Below are 15,667 nucleotides of genomic sequence, written 5' to 3' on the forward strand. Positions count from 1 at the left end.
TGGTGCCCATCCTGGATCTCGCTCTGTAGCCCAGGCTGGCCTCAAACTCACAGAGATCTGCCTGGCTCTGCCTCCCTAGTGCTGGGATTAAAGGCGTGTGCCACCACCGCCCAGCTAATACATCGACTTTTAAGATAATAGTTTCCTATTTTTTGTGACCTTCTAAGTAGGACCAAGCAGAGATTCTTTGTGTTTCCTTTATAATCATATCTCACATAAGGAAACACTAGTGCATTACCTAACTGAACCACATTTCGGGTTGCCCTGGAGCCTGGGAACGAACTGCTAAAGTTGGTCATTACTAATTCCAGACATTCTTTTGGAAACAGCATTGTTTGATCAAAGCATTTTACAAATTCCATCCCCATACTCCCCCCACCCCTATGAACTATTCTTGCCTTTTTAATACAGGCAGGTAGCTGGGCACAGTGGCGTACGTCTAATCCCGTTGCTAGGGAAGCTGAGGTGAGAGAATCCTCACACCAGCCTGAGCAACGAAATCCTTTCTCAACCAGTCAATAAATAAAACAGCAGCAGGCAACAGGGCATCTTCTACTATCTACAGCATTTAGTTTTCCCAATTAAATCACAAGTTTAAGATGCAAAAACAGTCATGGATTTTTTTCTTTTCTTTTTTCCCCCAGACAGGGTTTCTTTATGCAGTCCTGGCTGTCCTGGATCTCTCTGCAGGCCAGGCTGGCCTTGAACACAGAGAGCCACCTGCCTCTGCCTCCCAAGTGCTAGGAGTAAAGGCGTGGGTCACCAAGCCCTGCCTAATGGTAACAAATTTCAAAAAAAACCAAAAACTTATTTTCTTTCAAAGTATTTTTTTTTATTTTGAATATGCATTTATTGACACCAGTACAATGGGCCCCAGGAGACTGTCCTTCTGAGCTTATCACGCTGGCACCTAAGATTAGAGAAACACGATATCTTAGAACAAGACTCGCTGTCGCACTAAGGGATATCAGATCACCTGGAGCTGGAGTTACAGTTATAAACTGCCTGATGTGGGTGCTGGGAATCAAACTCAAGTCCTCTGCAAGACTAGGATGTGGTCTTATCCACTGAGCCATCTATCCAGCCCCTCAAAGTATATTTTTAATTAAACCTTTATAAAAGTTGTTCAACAGCTGGAGAGATGGCCCAGTGATGAAGAGCACTGGTTGTACTTGTAGAGGACCTGAGTTCAAATCCCAGCACCCACATGGCGCCTCACAGCCATGTGTAACTTCAGTTCCAAGGGCTCTGATGACCTCTTCTGACTTTCATGGACACCAGGCACACTTACGGTGCACAAACACTCATTCAGGCAAAAAACTCACACTTAAAAAAAAAATTCTTGGACTGGGGATATAGGTCAGCAATAGCGTATTCTTGGCCAACAAGCATTAGACCCTCCCTGGAAACAAAGCAAATTCCTTGTTATTTGGTCTTTGAGATAAGGTCTCACATAGCCAAGTTGACCTCCGACTGGCTACATATTTCAGAATCATCCTGACCTCTTTCTTCTACCTCTAGCTGCCAAGTGCTGGGACTATACGTTTGGACTGCGGCCCTTGGCTTAATTTAAAAACTTGATATTCACACGTACATACATATGTAGCGATAATGGTTGAGATTATCACAATGTGTCATGGCTGTGTTTGGAACCCCAGCACTTTAGAGATAGAAGGATGAAGATCAGGAGCTCAAGGCCATCCTCAACTACTACACAGCTAATGGTTGGAAGCGACATGGACAGGAGACCCATGTCTCAGAAAGCACCTGAGGAGGTGGAAGCTGAAGGTTCAGGCCAGTCTTGGCTACCGAGTAAGTTCAAAGCCACATGAAATCCTGTTATAAAACACCAAAATAAATAAATTAAAAAAAATATTTTCCTCTCTCCCTTCTTGAGACAGGTCTCCTATGTAATCCTGGCTAGGCCTGTAACTCAGAGATCTCCCTGCCTCTGCCTCCCAAGTGCTTGGATTAAAGGTATGCTCCACCACGCCAGATAAGATAAAACATTCTAATATAACCTTATCAAAGATATACTTATTTAACACGTGCTGAGGAATGATGAAGTCTGTTTTCCATAACTAAATCACTGCTTCTGGTAACACAGAAGACTTTGTTGTGTACAAGCAAGTGTCCATTCTGTGCTGGGAATCAAGACTGTGGTGAGGTCAAAGGTGCAGTTCTGACAAACATTGCCAGAAATACCTAAAAGTTATTAGGTGCTGGAGTCTGAATTATTGGTTGTTGCACAATCATAATTTCACCGTTACTGTATTTTTAGCAGCTCTCGCATTCAGTTAACCGGACTCTGTATGGAGTCAGCACCCAATTTAATAAGCTGTGGGTTAAAACATACACACAGAAAACCTAAAATGTAAACATTCAAAGCTACAAAGTATCACCTTTAAAAGTGAAACACAGTGGTTAAGTGTAACCAGTTAATAATTTCCCTGAAATCCAGGATGATCACAGTAGTTGTGAAAACTCTGTAAGTAAACACCAAAGATGTCCATGCCTCCTCTGGGAAACAAAAATAAGAGACAGGTACTCTGAGGCCCTCAATTTTTTTGTTTGTGGTTTTTGTTCCCGCGCCACCCCCCCCCCAGACAGGGTTTTGATGCCTGTCCTGGATCTCACGGTGTACCAGGCTGGCCTCGAACTCGCAGAGATCCGCCTGCCTCTGCCATCCGAGAGCTGGGACTAAAGGCGTGTGCCACCACCACCCAGCTGATCCTCAATTTTTTAATGTGTGTATTTAAATTTTTATCTGGAGCCAAAGGTCTTGCTTTATGTAGCCCACACTGGCCTGGATGCTCCTGTGAGGCCTTTAACTAGTGGATGAGTGGGAGATTCACTCTGTCCCCAGATCTAAAGAATTTAGAAAACCAACTAGTTCAGCTTCTGAGGACGGAAGCCATGAAAAACAAGGTCTGAAAATCAGATGGTAGACGCAAAACAGCACCCACCACCGATCTCGAGATGGGTTTCATCCCCAATTTTCAGAAGATCAAACTGAGGGTAGTGGGGGTGGGCAAGGCGAGGAAGGCCATACTATTGGAAAGGATAGAGGTTGGATTCAAAAATAAAAAGGGCAGAGATTAGATTCAAAAATCAAAACTGGGTCCGACCCCACAGCTCGGAAGCGCGGAGGCTTTGGCCAGAACCCCGGATTTTCCATCCCTTTCCAGTTGTAAACGCTTTCGTTCCTCCGTTTCCACGGCTGTACAGGGAAAATAACACTTGATTTCACAGGTTTGTTGTCAAGATGATCATAAACGCGCGCTTGTTTTGCCCCAAGGTCAGCTACAAATATGTGCTTTTAAAAAAAAAGGCGCGCACAATGCGCCAAACTCCGCGGCAGGATCCCGCGCGCCGGCGGTGGTCCCGCGCAGACCCGGGCCCGGGCCCCGCGCGGCGCCGCCGAGGAAACAAAGCGAGCGCTCGCGGCTGCCACCCGGCCCGGCCCGCCCCCTCCCGGGGCTGGCGGCTTCCCCTCCCACGCGCCGCTACCTACCGGGGCTCCGACTCGGCCTCAGCCTCGGCCGCAAGCCCAATCTCCGCGACGATTACTGGCTGGCTCGCTGCACACAGGCGGGATGCGCGAGCGTGCACGCGGACCGGACATGCAGCCAGCGGAAGGGGCGGGACCGGAAGGCGGGGCCGAGCACCAGCCGTTTGCAAGGGAGGTGGGCGTGGTCCATGCTCAGTCCACTTTTAACTACTGTTTTTGAAGGCCAGTGGAGATGTCCTTCCCGGCATAACTTCTATCACCTGGTTTTTTTTCCCCTAGAGAGTGTTACATTCCAATAACAAAACGGTCAGAGAAGAGTATTAACCATGAATTTGTATTAGTAACCACAGTAGCTACAGCCCTTAACGGGACACTTTGTATCCACTTTTTTTTTTTTTTTTTTTTTTTGGTTTTTCGAGACAGGGTTCCTCTGTAGGTTCCTCTGTAGCGCCTTTCTTGGATCTCGCTCTGTAGACCAGGCTGTCCTCGAACTCAGAGATCCGCCTGCCTCTGCCTCCTGAGTGCTGGGATTAAAGCCATGCGCCACCACCACCCAGCTATCCACCAGATCTTAAGAGCACTCTGTAAGGTTATTATCTTAGGCCTCAGAGTCCTTATGGTGGATACTGTCATTAATCTCATTTTACACAAGAACTAACTGGTATTTTGAAGTTAACCCATTTATCCACTCAAAGTTATTTGATTGCTGGCCCATATTTTGTCCATACCTCATCTAAATTCCTCCGGAAGAGGAGGATAATCACTACTGTGCAGTGTTGCTGAAAGAATTGGAAATAATAAGTACCTAATGAAGAGCACAGGTAGTAGGCGGTCCTTAGTGACGCCTATCCTACCTCCCTTCCCTCTTCCTGAACTGTATCCTTGCCCACTAATTAAAGGTAGGAACCATGTTTCTTTACCACTAAGAAGGGCATTCTCAGTGCTCTTCGCAGTGAGGAGCCAATATATTGAAGTATGAAGTAACTTGACATTTCTATCAGATCACTTTTGTCGTTAAAAGAAACAGCTCTCAACTCAATAAAAGACAGGGTTTTATTCTGGAACATATATGAGTAACCATGGTCTAGGAATAGATTTAGATTATCCCAAATTCCGTGTTCCAACATGGAAGCAGTTTCATGAAGCTTTATAGTTTTACAGGACAGAGATGGTCACAAATCAAGGCAAATTTAAAATACATAGGTGACTGTATCATATCAGAGAGGTGGTTAGAACAAGGTGTGGGAAATTTTTCCATAGGCCTAAGATGCTATCTGATGATATTCTTAGCTTCTGAGTCAGTGGAAGCCAGTGCTCTGCTAAGTTAAAAGATTCCAAAAGTGCTTTTGTGGGGTTTTTGTTTTGTTTTTATTTTTTATTATTTTTGGTGGATTTTTTGTTTGTCTCTTTGTTTGTTTTTCGAGACTGGGTTTCTCTGTGTAGCTTTGTGCCTTTCCTGGAACTCACTTGGTAGCCCAGGCTGGCCTCGAACTCACAGAGATCCACCTGGCTCTGCCTCCCAAGTGCTGGGATTAAAGGTGTGCACCACCACTGCCTGGCTTATTTTTTGGTTTTTTGAGACAGGATTTCTTTCCTGGCTATCCTGGAAGTAGCTTTATCGACTAGGTTGGCCTCAAACTCACGGAGATTTGCCTGCCTCTCCGTGTTCGCCACCACTGCCTGGCTCCCAAAGGTTTATCTATTCCATTAATTGAAAGATATTAGGTCAGGAGCTGGAGAGATGGCTCAGAGGTTAAGAGCACTGACTACTCTTCCAAAGGTCCTGAGTTCAATTCCCAGCAACCACATGATAGCTCACAACCAACTATAATGAGATCTAGTGCCCTCTTCTGGTGTGCAGACATACATGCAGGTGGAACATTGTGTATATAATAAATAAATAATTTTTTTAAAAAAGAAAGATATTAGGTCAGATATAGTGGTGGGTAAGGAATGGCTGGCTATTCCAGAGGGTAGAACTAGCCCCAAATAAGGTAATTAGCCTCTGGACCTGGACTATTACAATCTCTCCATAGTACTGCAGTTCTAAACAACAGTCTCTGCAGACTCATTTTCTCTCAAAAACATTCTCATTCTTAGTTCCCCCTGTTGGACAGGCATCACATTTTGTGCATGCAGGGGATACATATTATTTATTCAATATTATAAGGTCCCTTGGTAGCTAGGAAGGCTCATTCCTAGGATCTGATGTCGATAGGGGCCTGAGTAGTGGGCAGGACAGCAGTCTTCAGAAGAGGAACCTCTGGTAAAGCTAGTAAGAAACAAACTCCTGGATCATGACAAAACACCAGCCATCATGATCTGGACCTGACTTTTTCTTTTCTTGCACCCTCTGTATTTGACATAATATTTATATGTGACGTATAATAGGACTTCTATATCTAAAGTTAAAATAATCAAGAATACAGTCTGGCCTAATGAGGTGAAAGTAGCGGATCAAGAAAAAGCATCCTGCCGTGTGTCTCAAAAAAAACAAAAAATAAGCCAGGCAGTTGTGGTGCACATCTTGAATCCCTGCACTCGGGAGGCAGAGCCAGGAGGATCTCTGTGAGTTCAAGGCCAGCCTGGGCTACAGAGTGAGATCCAGGACAGGCACCAAAGCTACACAGAGAAACCTTGTCTCAGAAAAAAAAAAAAAAAAGAAAGGGCATCCTAACCAACCAACCAAAAGTTCCCCTGCATGTGACATCATACCCCTTAACCATATTGATACGTTGTTTCCCTTCCGTGTCTGCAGTTACTTGTACTTTATAATACATAGTATTTGCTGTCCAGAGCACCTGAAACAGTTCATTATTCTTTAGTCTTTCATCTGGCCAGCTTGAGTTCATGGTAATCACCTCATGTGGGGTGGCAAACTCCAATCTAAAACAGACTGATCTTCAATATCTAGATACTGTAACTATTATTTCTGGATAATTTCTTGATCTGGCCTGTTATCTTGGTGTTACACCAGAATCCAGCTTAAGGAAGTAAATGGTTATATTACAGAAGAAATCAGGTAACTACACAGTATCGTTCTGAATTCCTCCGAGCAGAATTGATCTTTTCCAATGTACCAAATATAATTTATGGCAGGGACAGAAACAAGAGGCCAGACCTGTTGAAGCTGGTCAAGGTGGCACACGCCTTTATTCCCAGCATTTGGGAGGCAGAGGCAGGTGGATCTCTGTGAGTTTGAGTTTGAGACCAGCCTGGTCTTAGGTAGAGAGTTCCAGGACAGCCAGAGCTACATAGTGAGTAGGTCTTAAGTTACAAACTCCATTTATTATTTCTCATAATTGGAACTTTGTAGCGAGCAAGCTAGCAAGAAGCCTGGCATAGGCCATGCAATTGATAATTAACATAAGCCTCTGAGTAATTATTTTATAAGCAGCTGTGGGACTACAGGCCGGGCAGGACTGGAGAAACCTTCCAACTACAGAGTTCTGTAAGATTTCCACAGATCATTAGTCCTAGCTTTCTGAGAGAAGTGTTGGCCATGCTCCACCACTGGCGACCTCAGATTCCATCTGTAGTACCATTGTCAAGAATCCTTGTTGAGTTCAAGAACAGGCTTTCCCACCTCTTAGTGGAAACAGTCCTGTATAGTTTCTCTAGTGTTTTAAATCCTTCCCCATAACACACAATTTCCTTTAGAACAATGGTTCTCAACCTGTGGGTCGCAACCCCTTTAGGGGGTCGCATGTCAGATATCCTACATATCAGATATTTACATTATGATTCATAATGGTAGCAAAAGTTATGGAGTAGCAATGGAATAATTGTATGTTTGGGAGTCACCACAGCACTTGGAACTGTTTTAAAGGGTCGCGGCATAGGAAAGCTGAGAGCCAATGCTCTAGAAGAGTTTCCGTTTCCTTTTCCTGAAATAGCATTCCTTCTATATGTCCTGTTTTGAAAGTGAGTCCTAGGGGCTGGAGAGATGGCTGAGAGGTTGGGAGCACTGGCTGCTCTTCCAGAGGATTTTGGTTCAATTCCCAGCACCCAAATGGCTGCTCACAACTCTCTGTAACTCCAGTTCCAGTGGATCTGACACCCTTACACAGACATACATGCAGGCAAAACACCAATGCACATAAAATTAATTAATTAATTTTTTTTAAAAAAAAGTGAGTCCTTTTCTAAGGTGTGCTGCTGGTTTTATGTGTGGGCTAGAGTCATCAGAGAGGAGAGAACCTCAGTTGAAAAAATATGCCTCTGCCAGGCGGTGGTGGCGCACGCCTTTAATCCCAGCACTCGGGAGGCAGAGCCAGGTGGATCTCTGTGAGTTCGAGGCCAGCCTGGTCTACAGAGTGAGTTCCAGGAAAGGCGCAAAGCTACACAGAGAAACCCTGTCTCGAAAAACCAAAAAAGAAAAAAAGAAAAAAGAAAAAATATGCCTCTATAAGATCAAGCTGCTGGGAGGTGGTGACGCAAGACTTTAAAGTACTCAGGAGGCAGAGGCAGGTGGATCTCAGTGAGTCTGAGGCCAGCCTGGTCTACAGAACTAGTTCCAAGACAGCCAGGGCTATGCAGAGAAACCCGGTCTCCAAAAATCCAAAACCAAAACCAAAAAAAAAAAAGAAAAAAAAAAAAAAAGATCAGGCTGTAAGCAGACAAGCCTGCAGGGCATTTTCTTAATTAGTGATTAATGTGGGAGGGGCATTGTGGGTGAGACCACCCATGGGCTTATGATTCTGGGGTCTATAAGAAAGCAGGCTGAGCAAGTCTTGAGAGCAAGGCAGTCAGCAGCACCCCTCCGTGGCCTCTGCATCAGCTCCTGCCTCCAGGTTCCTGCCCTGCTTGAGTTCCTGCCCTGGCTTCCCTCCGTGGACTGTGATTCAGAATTTGTAGGCCAAATAAACCCTGTCCTCCCCATGTTGTTCTTGGCCATGGTGGCCCATTGCAGAGATAGAAAAGTAACTAGTACACAAGGAATCTTTCTTCATTTGCAGTGAGTCCAGCTTGTCCTAGAATTCCTGGTCCAGCACCTGCGCTGGTGCTGGTAAGGTCTCTTTTGGATTTAGCATTTGGCCAATTTTGATTAATCCACTGTGAATGTTGCCATTGCAGACCAATAGCTTTTGAACAATCTGGATAAAAAGAGTCAACCTCAAATCTCTGAGTATCCCATACACAAGTCAATAAAGTAAAGGTTACTCCTAGGCAGAAGTCTGAGTGTGCCATAGGGCTCCCAGAGCCTTCCAGGCAGGAAGGTAGGTAGTATTTACATCATCTGGAATTTGAGTCCAAGTTACTCCAATAAAGAGAAGTTCTTGTGGGTGGTAGGTATTACTGTGGGGTATCTAGCCACACTTACAGGGCAAGTGACCATCACAACAGGTTATACTGTGACAGGAAACACAGGCAATAGACTAGCCATTATATCCAGGAACTCTCACTCTCACTTTGTTATTGGAATGTAAGGTTCATGCTCACTGCTCTATGGAAAAAACAGGTGACAGAAATTAGTGCCAGGAAGTAGATTTACATGGCGGCTTTAAGGGAAATAAAGGAAACTTTTGCGTCTCAATTACCTTTGAGGAGGGGCAAGAGGGCTTCTGTAGGACAAAGGGGCTCCAGATGGGCTGGACATCTGCATGCTGTGTACAGTCTTTTGATCCTCGGCCCTTGCTTCTTCACGTGTCCTTGGAAAGTTTAGTACATTGACTAGAACCTGGGACTGTGACCTGAGTCAGCATCCGGAGTTCCTTTCCAGACATGATACTTGTCTCCAAGTCAGTTCATGTGAGTTGAGGAGAAAAGGCCTCTTTCGAAAATCTAGCCGAGCACCGTGAAAGGAATGCTCCTAGCTGGCGATGCAGAAGGCCCAGGGTCTCGGCACTCCAGAGACTGAGGCAGAAGAAGCGAGAGTTCCAAGGCCAGCTTCAGCCCCATAGCAAGCTGAGGCTATCAGGCCAGTTTGGGTCATGTGGGACTCTGTCTCAAAGGAACATATACAAAAGGGGAAGGGGGGGTAATGCCAGCTACTCAGGAACCCGAGGCAGGAGAAGCAAAAGGCCAAGGCCTACCTGGGCTAGAGTTCAGAGCCAACCTGAGTAAGATACAGAGACTCTGTCTCAAAATAAACGTTTTAAAAGGCTAAGGATGTAGCTAGTAGCCTAGAGTCCCAATGTCAATCCCCAGTATAAATAAAGAAATAAAATACATAAATTAGGGAGTGGGGAAAAAAAGTTTGTGCCTGCTGTTAAAATCCCAGTTCCTGGAACTTTCTCCTTGCTTTCTATGGCCAAGGATACTTACGATGTGTCTCCAGATAAATGGTGTCTGTCCTACCAATTCCAAACAGTTGCTATGTAGCCTAGACTGGCCTTGAACTTGCAAACAGAATTCACTGTATAACCCACTGGCCCTGTGCCTAACACATCCTGACAGTGTTTGAGCTCCCGCACAATGCATATTTCCCTACTGTCTAGACATAGACATGTCCTGCCCAGTCCTTAGAACTCACTCCCTCTCAAATGAAAACAAAAATTAACAAATTCAAGGTAATTTTTCTCTAAATATTTGTTGTGTGTGTTTTCAAGGTCAGAAGACACCTTGTGGGAGTTGGCTCTCTCCTTCTGCCCCGTGGATTCTGGGGATTGAACACAGGTTTTCAGACATGGTAGTGAGTTCCTTTCCCTCTGAGCCATCTTCATCTCTTCCTGAAACCTTTCTTCTTCCTGACGAAGCCCCTCCTACTTTGATATCCTTTTTCTTTTCTTTTGACTCACTGAATTTCACTTTGCTTGCGTGAACATGAGTGGAGGGTATTTACAGGAAAGAGGCAATGTACCAGCCACAGAAGAAACTAACTCCCTACATCAAGACAGCTTCTTGCTATCTTTGAAGTTCACTCTTGGCAGTACAAAGCTCCACCTCAGGAAACAGTTCTCCTGGTTCTCAGCCAGGGGGCCAAGAAGAATAAATCTCTTATTCTATAAAGCAGCTCTAATGTCCCAGTCTCCCTCCCTTAATACTTAGTTTACAGACAGCCTTGCTCTATGGTTCTTAGCCTTTTTTCACTCCTGACCTATCAGAGGGTATCTACACCCATCAGTCATGGTAGCTGGCCTTGACAAGAACAGGAAATGCCTACCCTGCCATTGGCAGCTGCCTAATGAGCTAGTTTCCCCCAAGGGATGTTGCATGAAAAACTCCAGGTATCTTACTTATAATACTGGGAACTATTAGTGTGTCAGGGAGGGCCTTGCAGGAACAGTTTCGGTCCCGGGAAAGGCTGAAAGACACCATTTTTGTTTGTGTTTGTGTGTGTGTGTGTGTGTGTGTGTGTGTGTGTGTACCTCTTGGAGGCCTCACTGGGACATCTGGTGTCCTGCTCATCAAGAGTCACCTTTCCTCTTTGGACAGTCTCTTTACAATGCACCACAGTGCTGGGGTCACAGGTGCATCCAGCCATGCCCGTCCTCATACTCATGGGGCCATCTTCTCAGCCCCCACTTTTGTAGTTATGAGCTGATGCCATCAAGAACTCTTTCAACTCAGTTATTTTTCATTATTCAAGAAAGTGACAGTGAAGCCTGAGTTGGCCCCAGCTGCCTAGGCGATGATCTCATTTCATCCTGACAGTGACTGTCACATTCCCTCTGGCCCTTAGCATCCATCCGAGCATACCACACTGCTTCCAGCTTTGTTTGAAGAACGGCCCTGTGAGTCCACTAGCAATGACTCCTATGACTTCTACTTCCTCAAACTAAATTTACTTTCCATGTTTATTTTAAATAAATATTAATACACAATTAAATTTATACCACACTTTACAAATACCATTAATATTCATTCTTCATTTAAAAACGTCCACAGCTGTGTATGGCAGTCCATGTCTGTAATCCCAATATTCAGGAGGCTGGCTGGGCAGGAGGTTCATGAGTTGAAGGCCAACCTGGGCTACCCAACGAATTCCATCCAGGCCAGTCAGACACTGTCTCAAAAAAAAAAAAAAAAAAAAAAAGGCTGCTAAAAAACATAATCGAAACCTAGGTCCTCACAAAGTCTGAACTCCCTAGCCCAAAATACAGCTTTGTAACTTGGCCGGTTCACCATTACAGACATATTTCTCATCAAATACCACCCTGTGAAAGAGGGAGGAAAATTAACATGATGCTTCCACCCAGCTCTGGGCTAACACATCCCATGTCAAGTCTCAACTGCACACTAAGCAGCAGACTTTGGACAAATCACTGAATGAAACCTGACCTGCTCAAACACGAGAGCCGCCGCCGCCGCCGCCGCCGCCGCCGCCGAGATCAAAAGGACAGGATGCTGGCAGGGAAGCGCTGCACAAACCCACATCCTCGTGTACGGTCTGCGTTCCTGCCTCTGCCTTTAACTGTCATGTCCCCACCACGGTCTTATCCCTTCTTGTCACCACGGGCTCATACATACATCTAACAATTTTGTTGTTGGGCTGTTTGTTTGTTTGTTTTTAGGGACAGAGAACAAACCCAGAATCTTCCATGTCTTAGCTAAAGGTTCTGCCACTAAGCCCTACTCGGCAAATGTTAAGGGCCACTGTGGGCTGGCCTAAGGGACACAAAGAAGTGAGGAAAATGCAACTGTTCTCTCTGCCTTATACAAAGTAAGATCTGCAGTGGATAACCACACACACTAAAGTAAATCTGCAGTGTAGCTTAGGAGAGAGTCTGTAGAGCCCCAGAAATTACAACGAGGGAATACAGAGTTTAAGCAGCCTCTAAAAGCCAAATGTAAGGTTTGTTTTAGGGGGATAGGGATGCAGCTCAATTGCAGAAACATGCTTGCCTAGCATGTACAACGTCCTGGCTGAATCTCTAGTGCCACATAAATTGGACATGGGTGGTACATATTTATAATCCCAGCATTGGGAGGTAGAGGCAGGAAGATCAGAAGTTCAAGGTCATCTCAATACATAGCAAGTTCAAAGCTAGTCTGGGATACATAAGACTGTGAAAGAGGAAAAAAAGAAAGAGGGTGGGGGAGGGGGGAGGGCTAGGGAGATATAGCTCAGTGGTTAAAAACCACTTGCCGCTCTTCCAGAGGACCCAAGCCAAGTTTGGTTCCCAGCATGCACAGGGCAGCTCACAACCATCTGTAACTCCAGTTCCAGGTAAGCAGACTTCTTCTGGCCTCCTTGGGTACTAGGCACAAAAGTAATGCACACACACACACAGGCAAAATACTTCTACACTTAAAATAAATTCTGGGGAGGCCGGAGAGATGGCGCATCTCCAGAGGACCTGGGTTCAATTCCCAACACCCACATGGTGGCTCACAAACTGCCTGTAACTCTACCTCCAGGGGATCAGACATCTTCACACAGATATACATACAGGTAAAACACCAATGCATATAAAATAAAAATAAATAAATCATTTAAAAAATAATTTGTGATTTTTTTTTTTTTTTTTTTGAGACAGAGTTTCTCTGATACCAGGCCAGCCTCAGACTCAGAGATCCAACTGCCTCTGCCTCTGGAGTATTGGGATTAAAGGCATGAGCCATCACTGCCTGGCTAAAAATAAAGTTTTTAAAATGTTAAAGTTTGCTTCCCCCACTAAGAATTTTTTCCCAATGCCACCCCAGAACTCTGCACCCTCAAATTCACTTATCTGTTCCATGGTGCTCATGTGGAGGTCAGAGGGTAATTTTCAGGAGTCAGTTCTCTCCTTCCAGTGTGAGCTCTGGATATAGAATGCAGGTTGTCAAGCTGGCCTCGAAATCACTCTTACCCTCTGAGCCAGCCCTAACTTATTGTTAGAAAGTGCAGGGAATGTCTGGAACATTCTTAAACCCACAACACTGAGCAGGAGGCACGCTGTTCTTTGGATCTCATTTTAGGACTGTGACCAAGGAAGAAACATGGGTCCCCTCCAGGTGAGCTTCAGGAGAGATAAGAAGCTATCGAGGATTATCTCCAACTTGCTTCATGCCCAGATGACTGGCCTTGCTTCAGAGGGAAGAAATCTTTTTGCCTAAGATTACTAAGTGACTGTAGGGTATGAACTTATTTTTCTGTAAGACAAACAGACCCTCAGCTGGGTACAGTGGCACAAATCTTTAATCTCGGCACTCAGGAGGTAGAAGCAAATGGATCTCTGAGCTCAAGGCCAGCCTGGTCTACACTTCCAGTTCTAAGACAGCTAGGTCTATATAGAGCCTGTCTCAAAAATCCAAAACAAACAGAAGACAGAGTGCACTGGCAGCCCAAGCCAGCCTGGAACTTGCTCTGTAGCCAAGGGTGACCTTGACTTTCTGATCCTCCTGCTTGTTCTAGGATCACAGGTAATATCACACCTGGCTCATACGGTGATGGGAATTTAATTTAGGGCTTCGTGCACTGTTGGCAAACACCCCACACAACTAAGCTACATTCCTAGCCTCTCCAATGGAATCTTCTGGCAACAAAAGTATGATCCCGTCTCTCCCCAGCTAAAACTCCATCAGTGGCTCCAAGACTTTAGGATAAAGTCCATATTCTGCCACTCTTCTGCCCAATTCCTACCTGCTTTTCCAACAGTAACTTTTAATCCCCCTCCACCCAGTGTGTGTGTATGTGTGTGTGTGTATGTATGTATGTGTGTGTGTATGTGTATGTGTGTGTGTGTGTGTGTGTGTGTGTGTGTGTTACTTAGAATCGAACCCAGGACCTCAGGCATGCTAGACAAGCACTCTCGCACCGAGCTCTCTCTGGCCCTTCTGTATTTTTCCGCAGGTCTCACTAAGTCGGCAGGCGGGTGTTGCTCTCAGCCCTCAGCCCCCTCAGCAGATGGGATGACAGGCCTGCACCGCTAACCTTGCTTTCAGTCTCAGTGTGTCCCTCTTTCCCCGAACCTACAGCTTTAGCAGTCTCAGTATGGTACCTTAAAAGCACCACCCTGGGCTAGGGAGATGGCTCGGTGGGCAAGAATATTTGTTGTCCTGGGCATGGTGGCACATGCCTTTAATTCCTGCACTCAGGAGCAGAAGCAGGGGGACCTCATTAGGTAACCCAGGCTGACCTCAAACTTGTGATCCGGGCTTATCCTCAAAAATCTTCTTTAAAAGATTGTATTTTTAATATTAAATGCTATATATTTAATATTTTAAGTGTATGCCTGTGTATCTGTGTGTGGGTTTGTGCATACGTGAGTTGGTACCTACAGAAGCCAGAAGAGGACTATGGAATTCAAGATGGCCTCAATGCTATGTTCCTCCTGCCTCTGCCTTTATCGCTAGGATTACAGGCATGTGCCACCACACCTGGCAGGGCAAAGTGTTGTACTTTAGCTGTGAACTACAAGAGCAGCAGGGTCTACTGGGCAGTGGTGGTGCACACCTTTAATCCCAGCACTCGGGAGGCAGAGGCAGGCAGATCTACAGAGTGAGTTCCAGGACAGCCAGAGCTACACAGAGAAACTCTGTCTCAAAACACCAACCCTCTCCCTTCCCTATGCCCCCCCCCCAAAAAAAAAGAGTGGCAAGGTTCACAGAAACCTACATATTCATTCTTCCTTGATCTTACTGAATGTTTGTTGTCTGTGCAGAAACCAGCAACACAGGCCTGGGAATTAGAATAATAGATGTAAGCTCTCATTCAAGCTCTGCGATTGGGCCTCACTGAGTTTTGGGACAAGTACCGTTTTCTTCAAGTCCCCTCCCTGTCTTCTTCACAAGAGCATGTAAGTTAAGAGGCAATAGAAAATCAACGACCCAATGGTGAGATGGTTCAATGGGTCAGGGTGCAAGCAAGCGTGCACACACATAAAGAAACGTACTATGTTGGATGTAGAGGTTAGCGCACAGGGAACTCTTACACACGCAAGGCAGACCCTCTACTGAAACATAGTCTTGCTCCTGGAGAGGTGAGTAAGGGTGACGGCTGAGCCCAAGTAGGTAGCTTTGACTGCTTTCCAAAATCAAATAGAAATGACTGGGCAGTGTTTGCAGCTCTGGGGTTGATTTACTTTTCTGGGCCTGACACTGATGTAAGAGAAGTTGACTATATTTAGCTCTGTGTTTTCTTTTGTTTTCTGTTCCTGAGTCAGAGGGGAATTGTTTCTCCCTTGTTCATTTTTGCAAAGGCAGAGATTGTTTCCCTTTTTGGGCGGCAGCTCTCTGACAGTAAGAACGAGTCTTCTCTCCTCATCTACCCTTGTAGGAACTCTCTAAGCC

The 15,667-nt window shown here is 45.4% G+C and overlaps 1 protein-coding gene across 2 annotated transcripts in view; it reads right to left on the reverse strand.

Moving 5' to 3' along the window:
* The window catches only part of Dcakd (dephospho-CoA kinase domain containing), a 36,006-nt gene that overhangs the window by 18,997 nt on the left and 1,342 nt on the right, over nt 1-15,667 (reverse strand). The window contains exon 1 of one of the 2 annotated variants that reach the window (XM_006970573.4): nt 3,515-3,653. The exons of the other annotated variant lie outside the window; for it this stretch is intronic. The gene's annotated coding sequence lies outside the window, so the exon portion shown is untranslated. Of the gene's footprint in view, nt 1-3,514; nt 3,654-15,667 lie in introns of those variants that run through there. 2 annotated transcript variants of the gene reach the window in all.

The sequence above is a fragment of the Peromyscus maniculatus genome, chromosome 8 (genome assembly GCF_049852395.1).
Source record: "Peromyscus maniculatus bairdii isolate BWxNUB_F1_BW_parent chromosome 8, HU_Pman_BW_mat_3.1, whole genome shotgun sequence".
In the NCBI taxonomy this organism is placed as follows: Eukaryota; Metazoa; Chordata; class Mammalia; order Rodentia; family Cricetidae; genus Peromyscus; species Peromyscus maniculatus.